This window comes from Zingiber officinale, chromosome 2B, assembly GCF_018446385.1.
Source record: "Zingiber officinale cultivar Zhangliang chromosome 2B, Zo_v1.1, whole genome shotgun sequence".
Taxonomy (NCBI): Eukaryota; Viridiplantae; Streptophyta; class Magnoliopsida; order Zingiberales; family Zingiberaceae; genus Zingiber; species Zingiber officinale.
Genome location: NC_055989.1, coordinates 88433489 through 88443479, shown reverse-complemented (window position 1 = coordinate 88443479; position 9991 = coordinate 88433489). Strand labels below are relative to the sequence as shown.

The 9991-nt window shown below is 35.5% G+C and overlaps 1 long non-coding RNA gene across 30 annotated transcripts; it reads left to right on the top strand.

The window, feature by feature from the left end:
• Nucleotides 1-1600: 1600 nt before the first annotated feature.
• On the top strand, nucleotides 1601-6103 carry LOC122046249. 30 transcript variants are annotated; one of them, XR_006130218.1, is made up of 13 exons: nucleotides 1601-2195; nucleotides 2275-2363; nucleotides 2434-2572; nucleotides 2670-2740; nucleotides 2852-2919; nucleotides 3052-3125; nucleotides 3253-3371; nucleotides 3611-3692; nucleotides 3787-3875; nucleotides 4266-4336; nucleotides 4461-4561; nucleotides 4649-4733; nucleotides 5995-6103. It is a non-coding gene; the product is annotated as an uncharacterized LOC122046249 (long non-coding RNA). The 30 variants fall into 30 exon arrangements; XR_006130225.1 differs by having other exon boundaries at nucleotides 1602-2195; nucleotides 2314-2363; nucleotides 2459-2572; XR_006130226.1 differs by having other exon boundaries at nucleotides 1602-2195; nucleotides 2314-2363.
• Nucleotides 6104-9991: the final 3888 nt, after the last annotated feature.

The window sequence follows — 9991 nt, the reverse complement described above, 5'->3', positions numbered from 1 at the left end:
CATCAACAGAGCAGAGGAGTCCTGGCCGAGCGGTTACCCCGCTCAACCAAGCAGCGGGGCCATTGTCATATCTCTCAATATCCTTCTTGGAGATAGGGTCGTTGACACAGGGCATGGTCGACAGACTGATTGTACGGCAGAAGCTTCTACTGTCTTGTCAAGGATATGCATGTCCTGTTAAGGTATGATGTTAGAGGTACTGTCCTGATAGGTCTCTTCATAGGACATATTGGAGAACGTGGCCATATCTCGAGGAGCGTGCATGTCGCTCACCAGGGCTCTATATAAAAGGGGGCCCATCACCGGTGGAGGTACGCGTGATTACTGCTTGCGCTTGCGTTACTGTTGCTCTGTTTTTCTTCCACTATTCTGGTGACTGACTTGTGTGTCGGAGGGCTAACGCCAGGGACCCTTTCCCTGGCTCGACACTGACGTTACTTGTTTTGTAGAGCAGAGCGAGGTCTACAGTCAGTCAGCGAAGCTGCTATATCCCCAGCTTTCCATCTTCCTGCTTTCAGACAGAATCATATCTAATGTGTCTCAAAAGAACATACAAGTCAAACTTTGTAGTTTTTGTGAGATGTAACTTAGGATTTTCTTAACTAAGGGCTCATGCATTTCTAACTGGGCATTTAACTTTTATCATCCAACCTATGATGTCAATTAATGTCATTATCCTTAATTACAAGAAATTAAAATTTATGCATGAGAATGATCATGACATACATTAAATGTATATATTTTTCAAAAAAAGTCTATCATATCTAAATGATGTATATATATATATATATATATATAACATGACATATGATATTTTTATAAAAATATGAATGCAAAAATAATGATCTCATGACATATGATACGACATACAATCATGACAATTCTAGCATAAAAAATATACTTAGATTATCTATCTAAGTATCACTAACTAATTGTTAAATTTAAATATAATCCTAAGTTGGCCTTATCTCCTAAGAAAATGCCAAAATTTCAACTTAGCATTTTTTTTTACTTCTATCCTATTTATGCCAATTTAATTTAGTCCAGATCTTTAAATTTTAGTATATTTTACTCTTTTAAGAATAAAAATCAACTTTTCATTTTCAAAATATAACAATACATTAAAAATATCATGAAGTGTCAACTTCATCACGGTTGGGTTAACTATCCTTCCAATTTGAGTTAACATACTCTAAACCTACCTAGGGTGTAGAGTACACACTCTTAGAAATCCAAAACCTATTGGTGCTCCTTGGATATTCTAGGTACTCATTAGGGATAACTACTATAAACACTATAAGAAAATTCTCATTCAACAACACTCAAAAGAAAATGAGTTTATGCCAAAACCGTTATTTTTTTGCCTTTTAACAACAGTTTTAACAAAAACCGTTGTCTTTTAGTATTTTTTTTTGCCTACGACAATAGTTTTTAAAAATCGTTGTCTATTTATATTTTTTTGGACTACGACTATGATTTTTGAAGACTACAACAATGGTTTTTAAAAACTATTGTCTACGTACGTTTTTTTGGGATTACGACAACAATTTTTGAAAACCCTTTGTTTATTAAGTGTTGTTGAATACTGTTATTTTTTTTTCTTCACCATTTTTTCCCTTCGCCATTTTTTGCCACCGCATTCCCCCTTGCCTTCCCGATCCCTAAGTATTTTCGTCCAACCTATGATCTCTTCAGCTACTTCATGTTTTCTTTCTTGATCTCTTCACACCGGCGAACCCCATCTATGTCGGTGAACCCCTCTCTACCTAACCCTTCCACGTTGCCTAAACGCCTTTGTGTTTCCCCCCCCTTCGCGTTTTCCTTCCTAAACCTAAACGCCTAAAGGCCTTCCCGAACTCTAAGATGCAAAACAATCTCCGTCCAACCTACGATCTCTTAACCTACCTCTCTACTTTTTTCTTACCCTCTCTACCTATGATTTGCCTCTCTTTTATTCATTAATAAATAGAACCTTTCGTCGTGCAGCGCCGACGCAGTAGCTCGTTGATCTCCAATGCTGTAGCTTTGGAAGAGGAATGCTAGCACTGGCGGTAGCAAAGAGTCGACCCAGGTGGTGGCACCGCCAGCACCGATGGGTAAACGGGCCAGGAAGATGGTGAGGGATATGAAGATACTAATTTAGGGGAAAAGAAGGCGACATTGTTCTTTGGCTCGCAGAGCGACACCCCTGAGAGGTTCGTGAAGGTTAAGTTTCTGAGCTTTTGATCCTTTCTCACTTCACATTCCTTGAAACTAGAGATATAATTTCCTTAGATTCCCTCTAAGAGTATATTTTTGAGCAAACATTAGCAGACAAGGTCAATGCAAGGTACAAGAAGGTCATCTTCAAAGTCGTCGATTTGGTGAGTCTCACGAGAGTAATTTAACGATTCCAAGTAATTTGTGAAATTTTGTTTAAATTTATTTTCTTAGAAATTTTGTGCAACTTATCTTTGAGCATTAAGTGAAGAAAAATTCTAGAGCAAATGCTTGAATCCCTAAATTATCTTCCTGAAAAGATTTCTGGTAACATACCTACTGAATTCCGAGACTTAAGGAGTATTGAGGAGATGTAAGATACGTTCTATTTCGCTAGTGTCTTATAGATATCTATATCTATTTTTACATATAACTCTATTGATTTTGTTTATTTTTGGTATAAATTTTAGTGATTTGTAAAAAACTACTTGTCCGATACGATTCCTGAGGAACTTGGACTGCTTCAAAATCTGATCACACTGTATACCTCTTTCTAAATGTATTTGTAGTTTTTTTTGAAACCACTAAATCAGATACTTTGAAAGGTTAGAGAAATTTTATTCTGCCTCATGATTACTAAATTTTGTTGCAGGAATTTGGAAACAACAATTTGTTTGGTGGTCTCACAACTCTCACTGACTGCCCAAGTTTCATTGCCCTGTAAGTGACTCTAGAAAGATCACATTTTCTATGTTTTGAAAATGAAATATTTGATTGTAATTGATTATGTTTCGGCAAACAAGAATTTGTCCAATAATAATCGGGATATTTTCTATGTTGGTCGTGTCACAGAGGAAGATTTACAGCATGTTGATGCTGTAATAGGTGGAACTATTCAAACCTCTGTGAACAATGTCATTGATGAGGTCTAGCTCATGCTTACTCCATTCTGATATGTTGTACCTAGCTTATTCTTATCTGCCTATTTGATTGTTGAATATAAAATTTTGGTTCGGTATTATTTCATATTGCTCATTATCTTTCTATCAAAAGGTACTTGGGTCCTGTGAAGTATTTGAAGAAAGACAAGTTGGAAATGAACAGTTAACATTTTTAATGGTTGCCCTTTTGGTCAGACTGCAACCATTGTTCTCAGAGGTGGTGCAGATCAGGTTTGTTGCTAAAAAAGGCTTGTGTTTTACAAAGTTAAAATGGAATAATCTGTCTATAGGGTCCAGTGGATTGATAAGATCCGTGTAGCCTTACATAGAGTCAATGATGAGTGTGGTCTAAGTTCCATATATCCAACCCAAAATAGTCAGGAATCATGACTTATTATTGTTGTTGTTATTCTAATATGAAATTTTATTGTTTTTGCTTATAATGAAAACTGCTTTTGTATCCTGTTTAGTTCATTGAAGAAGCAGAAAGGAGCCTTCATGATGCCATTATAATTAGGAGAGCTTTAAAGAACTCTACCATTGTGCCTGGTGGTAGTGCTATTGATATAATTTTTTATAATTAACCTTTGTTATTTCTTCTCTTGCTTGTTCTGTATTGTAATTTTTTTTTTGCCGTTACTGGCAGATGGAACTAAGCCGGTATTTAAGGGTGCATGCCCGTACAATAGCTGGGAAGTCACAGCTATGCATCAATTCATATGCCAAAGCTCTTGGGTATATGATTATGTGTACTTATTTTCCATTCATTTAAATCCTTGATGGTATTTGTGCGTCTATCTATTTATCATATTCTTTCAATATTGTTAATTTACGATTTTATATGAATTACTTCTTATCCTTTTATTAGAACTCTGAACAATTAGACGAGATATATAGGCTTACATTTTGTATCTCGGTATTTAGTTGGTGATATTCCCACATATTACAACTTCTCTTGATTTTCTTTCGAAGGATGAGGAATTGTAAACTATTCATGATTTAGTTCCTTATTAAGAATCCACCTTTTGTTGCTCATTGCATAGCATGTTAATCTCTCATGTTCCTATTTCTGAGGTTGATCATTAGGACTTTTTAATTAAAATTCTTTTTCTACTTTTTGCACAGTTTTGAAGATAATCTCGGTCTTTGTGGCTATTGTTTAAGCTCTCCTTGCCACTTCCATCCACCACATAGAGGTATAACTCTTTGTACAAATATAACTCTTGGTCTTTGTAGCTATTGACTATTATAATTTTTTTTAACCTGATACAAATCACTGTCATATCCTCTTTAATATTAATTGTTGCTATTTGAGGGAAGAAAGAGAGTTGGTATTAAGAAGACGTCGATGACAGTAAATAAGCCAAATGTTATTAAGCAAAAAGCTTTGCCACAAATCAAGGAGACTTTCTTTCTTAAAGGTTGAATGTTGATGTGAAATCTATTTCTTATTATCACTTATGCCCTTCAAATTTGCTAAGAGTTGCAAGATTAAATATTTTTTACAGCTTCTGCTATCACAAGGGATTTACCTGAAGATTATGTTGAGAGGGTGAAACAAGTTCACCAAGTTGGTGGTTATGGATCCAAAGGGTATGCTATTTTTTTCCTTGTTCTATGCATATCTGCTAATTGCTTACAAGGTCTTTCCTTTTCCCGCTACTGATATGATTGGAAAAGAGATAAAGTGGGCAAGAATTGGTTTCAGACACAACTGCAGTTTCCATAAGAATGTTATATATACTTGCTGAGATGTTGCTTCTATCCTCTTTTTAATGCTTTTAAACTCTTTACTTGTTTTGTTGGAATTCTTTTTTGAGATTCCTTATTCATTCTCTGCATTACAAACTAAGAATGATATATACCAAGTTTAATATTATTATTTTTATTATTATATTCTTATTTACACTGTCAAATTATAGTTAATTGTGATATGCCACATTACTTGCTTTTTAGTGTTTGGGATATATCACATTACTTGCTTATTCATGTGCATTTTTCATATGTCAATTGTAAATATTTAAATGCACTAGAAAAAAAATATAAGATCAACAGATTCATAAGGATATATGCTTCATGTACCTTATTTTCAATAAATTTGGTTGATTCCAAGCACTAGTTGTTTGATTAGTATAATATCACACAGAAAGAACTAACTCATGAGGTGGTTTCTTATGGGAAAATATGAATTTTCTTAATATTTCTATAAACTTAGTGTGTTTTTCTTTAACATTTAAAGTCCAGTTATTCTATTTTAGTTTATGTGGATGATTTTCTTTATATGTATTTATATGTAATGTACTTTTCCATTTATCTATTTGGTATACTTTCTAAAAAACAACATCAACTTAATCTGAATAGTTTGTCAATTTAAAGTTGACATTGCATTTTCATTTCTTTTAAGTTCAAGTGTTTTTTCTTCAAAGATCTTGAAACTTGTCTCTTTTGATCATAAATAGCTTGCATGTTTTTACAAGATCTGATAAACATTTCCTTTATTTATATGATTATTTTTACAAGATCTGACCACTTTTTTTATTTCTATAATTGTAGATTATGCCTTGTGCATTGTTAGCACTTGCAATTTACTTGGAAGTTATTTCAGTGTTGCCCTACACAAGGTCAACGACTGATGCAGAACATAAAGATAAAACCTAAATTATCAGATCTTTGCATATTCAGAAATAAAATCTTAAATTTATGTATATTTTTTAAATTGTGGAACCATTCACAACTCTGAAAGAATAACAAAGGCACACATATGGTAACTATTGTAAAAACATATGTGTATTTATTATTCTTTTAGAACAAATTTTTCATACATATAATAGCGTATTTCTTTTGATATCAATAGGTTATTGATCTCCTGGTGCTTTATCAAAGGGGTGGAAAGATTGGACTTTCTGATAGAGCTAGTGTGGGGAAGACTGGATTTATTATGGAACTGATGATCAACAATATTGGAAAAGGTTGGCATGAAAGAATCAGCAAGTGAGAAAGAGGAGTCCAATGAAATTCTACAAGTTGAAGATTGTGATGGGACTTAGGTTAACAATAATTAAGTACAATCCTACATAACATGAACCACCATCACAAGTTTCTAGTATTTTGGCTATTGTTCATTAGTTGTAAATGGAGTTTATTTTTTTATTTGTATTGGAATAAATTTTATTTGAACATGAGATATGTTCCTTCTTTTGTGATTGTAATTCTTATATAAGTAACATTTTGAATGACATTGATCTGGAGAATATTATTTCTTTTGTGATTATGATTCTTTATTATATATTTATATTGAAATATGATATATTGATATTAAAAGATAATAGTTTAAAAGATAACGATTTAAAATCGTTGTTGTTGTCTATCACCCTCAAAGATAATGGTTAAAAACCATTGTCATAGTCCTAAAAATTGTTGTAACTGGTAGTGTTATTAAAAAGTGCTTTAAACAACAATAATTTTAAACCGTTGTCTTTTCATTCAAAGACAACGGTTTAAAATCGTTGCAAAATTGTTGTCTTTTCATTCAAAGACAACGATTTAAAATCATTGTCGTAGCTCCCACTTTTAACAACACTATCAATTATAACGGTTTTAAAGGGCCTACGATAACGGATAAAATTTGTTGTCTTTTAACATTTTTGTTGTAGTGAGAGACCTTCTTAATGACCTTCCTAGGCTTCTTAGAAGTCTTGGTTATACTAGTCTTCTCAAAGTCAACTTTAGGGATAACTTCCCTTATAACTTCGATTTGACTCTTAGACTTAGGGTTAATTTTATAACTATATGGAACTCTATGATAAGAGACCACATTTTCCTTAGACTTAGGCTTGTACCCCAAACCCTTCTTTCCCTTGGATGACTCTAGTTTTCCTAAACCCTGGTTTTGTTCTTTTGACCCCTTAAGTAAATTTTCCAATTCTTTTAAGGGGTTTTTCCATTTTCTCAAGTTTTAACCTCAAAACTTAATTTATCATCCTTAAATCCTCAAATTTTGATATTCTATTATTGGCTTGGACACTTTTCTTTTTAGCACATATCTAAAATCCTTAGAAGTTTTGTCTAAATTGTTATATACCTTTCTATCCTTAGGCAAGGTAGTTCTAACATGAAAATATTTATAATTTTTCCTAGATTTTTTATGGTTTCTATTTTCATGATAAATCGTATTAAAATGATATAAATTATTTCTAGCATACTTTTTATCATTATTTAAACTATTTCTCCCCTTTGGACATTGGTTTTGATAATGTCCCTTTTAATTGTAAGAGAAGCATGCAATGTGCTCCTTGCCCTTTTATACCATGGAGCCAACCTATTTTCGTTTCTCCTTACCCTTGGGTGTCACTTGACCCTTATTCTTAACCAATTTGGGACACTTTCTCTTATAGTACCATTTCCCCCTATACTCAAAGTATATAATGTGATTTTTATTTTTGCAACTTGAAATTGATATACCTTCACAATTTGTGCTTTGTTAACTTGTGGAGGTAATACTTTCTTCTTCCTTATTGGCTTCGAATGATGATGATGTTTTTTCTTGTTTTGACATCAATGGTCTATGCACCCCTCAATTCTTGAGGTGGATGCTTCTTGAATTTCTTCTTCGGATGTTAAACATATTTCTGATAGTTCTTGTAAATCCTAAACCGCATGGATTCTAAAAATATAAAGAATTCACATATAGAAAATACAAGAACAAGAAGATCTAGTTCATCGAGAACATGACATAAGAAAGTAAATACTGTAATTACAAAGAACCTGAATGCAGCGAAATTGTCATTGTTCTTCGTGTAGAGCTCGTCGATCCAACAATCCCACGGAAGAAGAAGAAGGAGAAGAAGGTTGGCCTTCCGGAGGAGTTAGGGTTGACGGCGCCGAATCCTCTTCGTTAATGGGGAACGAAGAAACGTCTCAAAGATTACCCTAATCCTCTGGGGACCAACCCATTATATAGTGCACATCTATTATCAACCCATCGATAATAATAGATGCGGGACTATAGGTTCTACACATATGAGATCTACATCCAATTACCCGAAACTCACTAGACATAAGTTAGATCACTTTAAAGGGTTCGGATCGTATTCATGTGTGTAACTTACAAATAAGCCCACCTAATAGGGATAATTATATCCAACAATTTCAACTTCCGAATTCTCTTCCTCTTGATCCAATTATTCTTTCTCTTTGGATTTATCTTAATTTGGTAAAGTAGAGGGATCTTTATGGAGCTTGGCCAATTTCCTCCATAACTCATTTGCATATTCTAATCTCCAATTTTGCATAAAATAGAGCTCAATAAAAAATTAACTAAAATTTTAGTTACCTTATCATTTGCCTCGCACTTCTTGATTTACTTCTCGGTCCACTTTCTCTTTGAGGCTCTTGGAGCTTCAAAGTCCTCCATTAGAGTAGACTATTGCTCTATCTCCATCATAAAGTAGTTTTCTGTTGGATCGTGATGTTTCGATAGAGGGAGGGTGAATATCGATTACGAAAATTCTTTCGAAAAGAGTTAAGCGCAGCGGAAAAAGTAAGCAATGCTAACACATACCAATTTTATTTTGTTCGGAGCCTGTGTCGACTCCTACTCCAAGGCCCACACTCGTTGAGTGCTTTCGGTGGGCAATCACTAGCAGTTCGAAAATTATTACAAACTAAGTACAGAAAATGCTAATGAAAATAAAAGCAATACTGACAAAGGAATAAATTGAAAAGGAAAACGTGCGTTGTCGGAGCTTCTTTAGCGTCGCAGGAGCGTAGAGCAGCAGAGCAAGCAGTAGAAGATCTTCTTGTCAGTTGTTGTTTAGAGCTCCACCCCTGACCCTCCTTTTATATGAGGCTCAGGGCGCCCCGGATCCCTTCCAGGTGCCCTGGTGAGACGTGGCAGGTCCAACCAGCGAGCTCCACATGGCGATGCCGTGATCAGGATAAAATTGCCTCCCGGGCGCCCGGACCTGTTCCAGGCGCCCGGATCTCCTTCGGGCGCCCGGACCACCTTTCTCCAGAGATTCCTTCTCCTGCAAGACAAGGTTAGTCCGAGGCAAATATATAATATGTTTCCTGCAAAACAAAGTGTTAGCACAGTTTTATAAATTCAATATCAAGAGTATGACTTAGATTCCGTCTTTCCGAGATCGGAATCTAGTCACGATCTCGACTTAGATATCCGAAATGGATCTTAGCCGGATCGACGCCTAATGTTCCCTTCCCGGGAACGCGTCCTCACAGTCACTCCCTTCCAGTGACTTATCTTTACTCACCTGCCAGACGTCCGGTCAGCCCTTCGACCCGTCTGGACTTCTCGCCAGCTATCCGGTCAGCCCGTCGACCTAGCTGGACTTCGTGCCAAGCGTCCGGTCAGCCCGTCGACCCGCCTGGACTTCTCGCCAGCTATCCGGTCAGCCCGTCGACCTAGCTGGACTTCGTGTCAAGCGTTTGGTCAACTCGTCGACCCGCTTAGACTTTGTGCCAGACATCCGGTCAGCCCGTTGACTTGTCTGGACTTACCCTGTACACTCGATCAGAGTGTTAGATAACGACAAACCTAACTTAACCTGATTTGCCATTCATCAAAACCTGAGTTAGATCGTTAGTACTAACCGCACCAACGTTTTCAACCCTTGATTTCGAAAGAATGAAACTTTCCAATCTAAATGGTGGAGGTGCCCGAGTGTTGTATCCGAATCCATCTCGAAAATCCATTTGAAGTAGAGCTCCTTGACGATGAGTCTTTGACCGTTGAAATTAGGGTTTTAAGATTCAATGTCTTCTTCTTCCTCTAGGTCGTTGCTCTCTCAACGATTAGTCCAATGAAGAGTGACTTCACTCTAATACCACTTGTT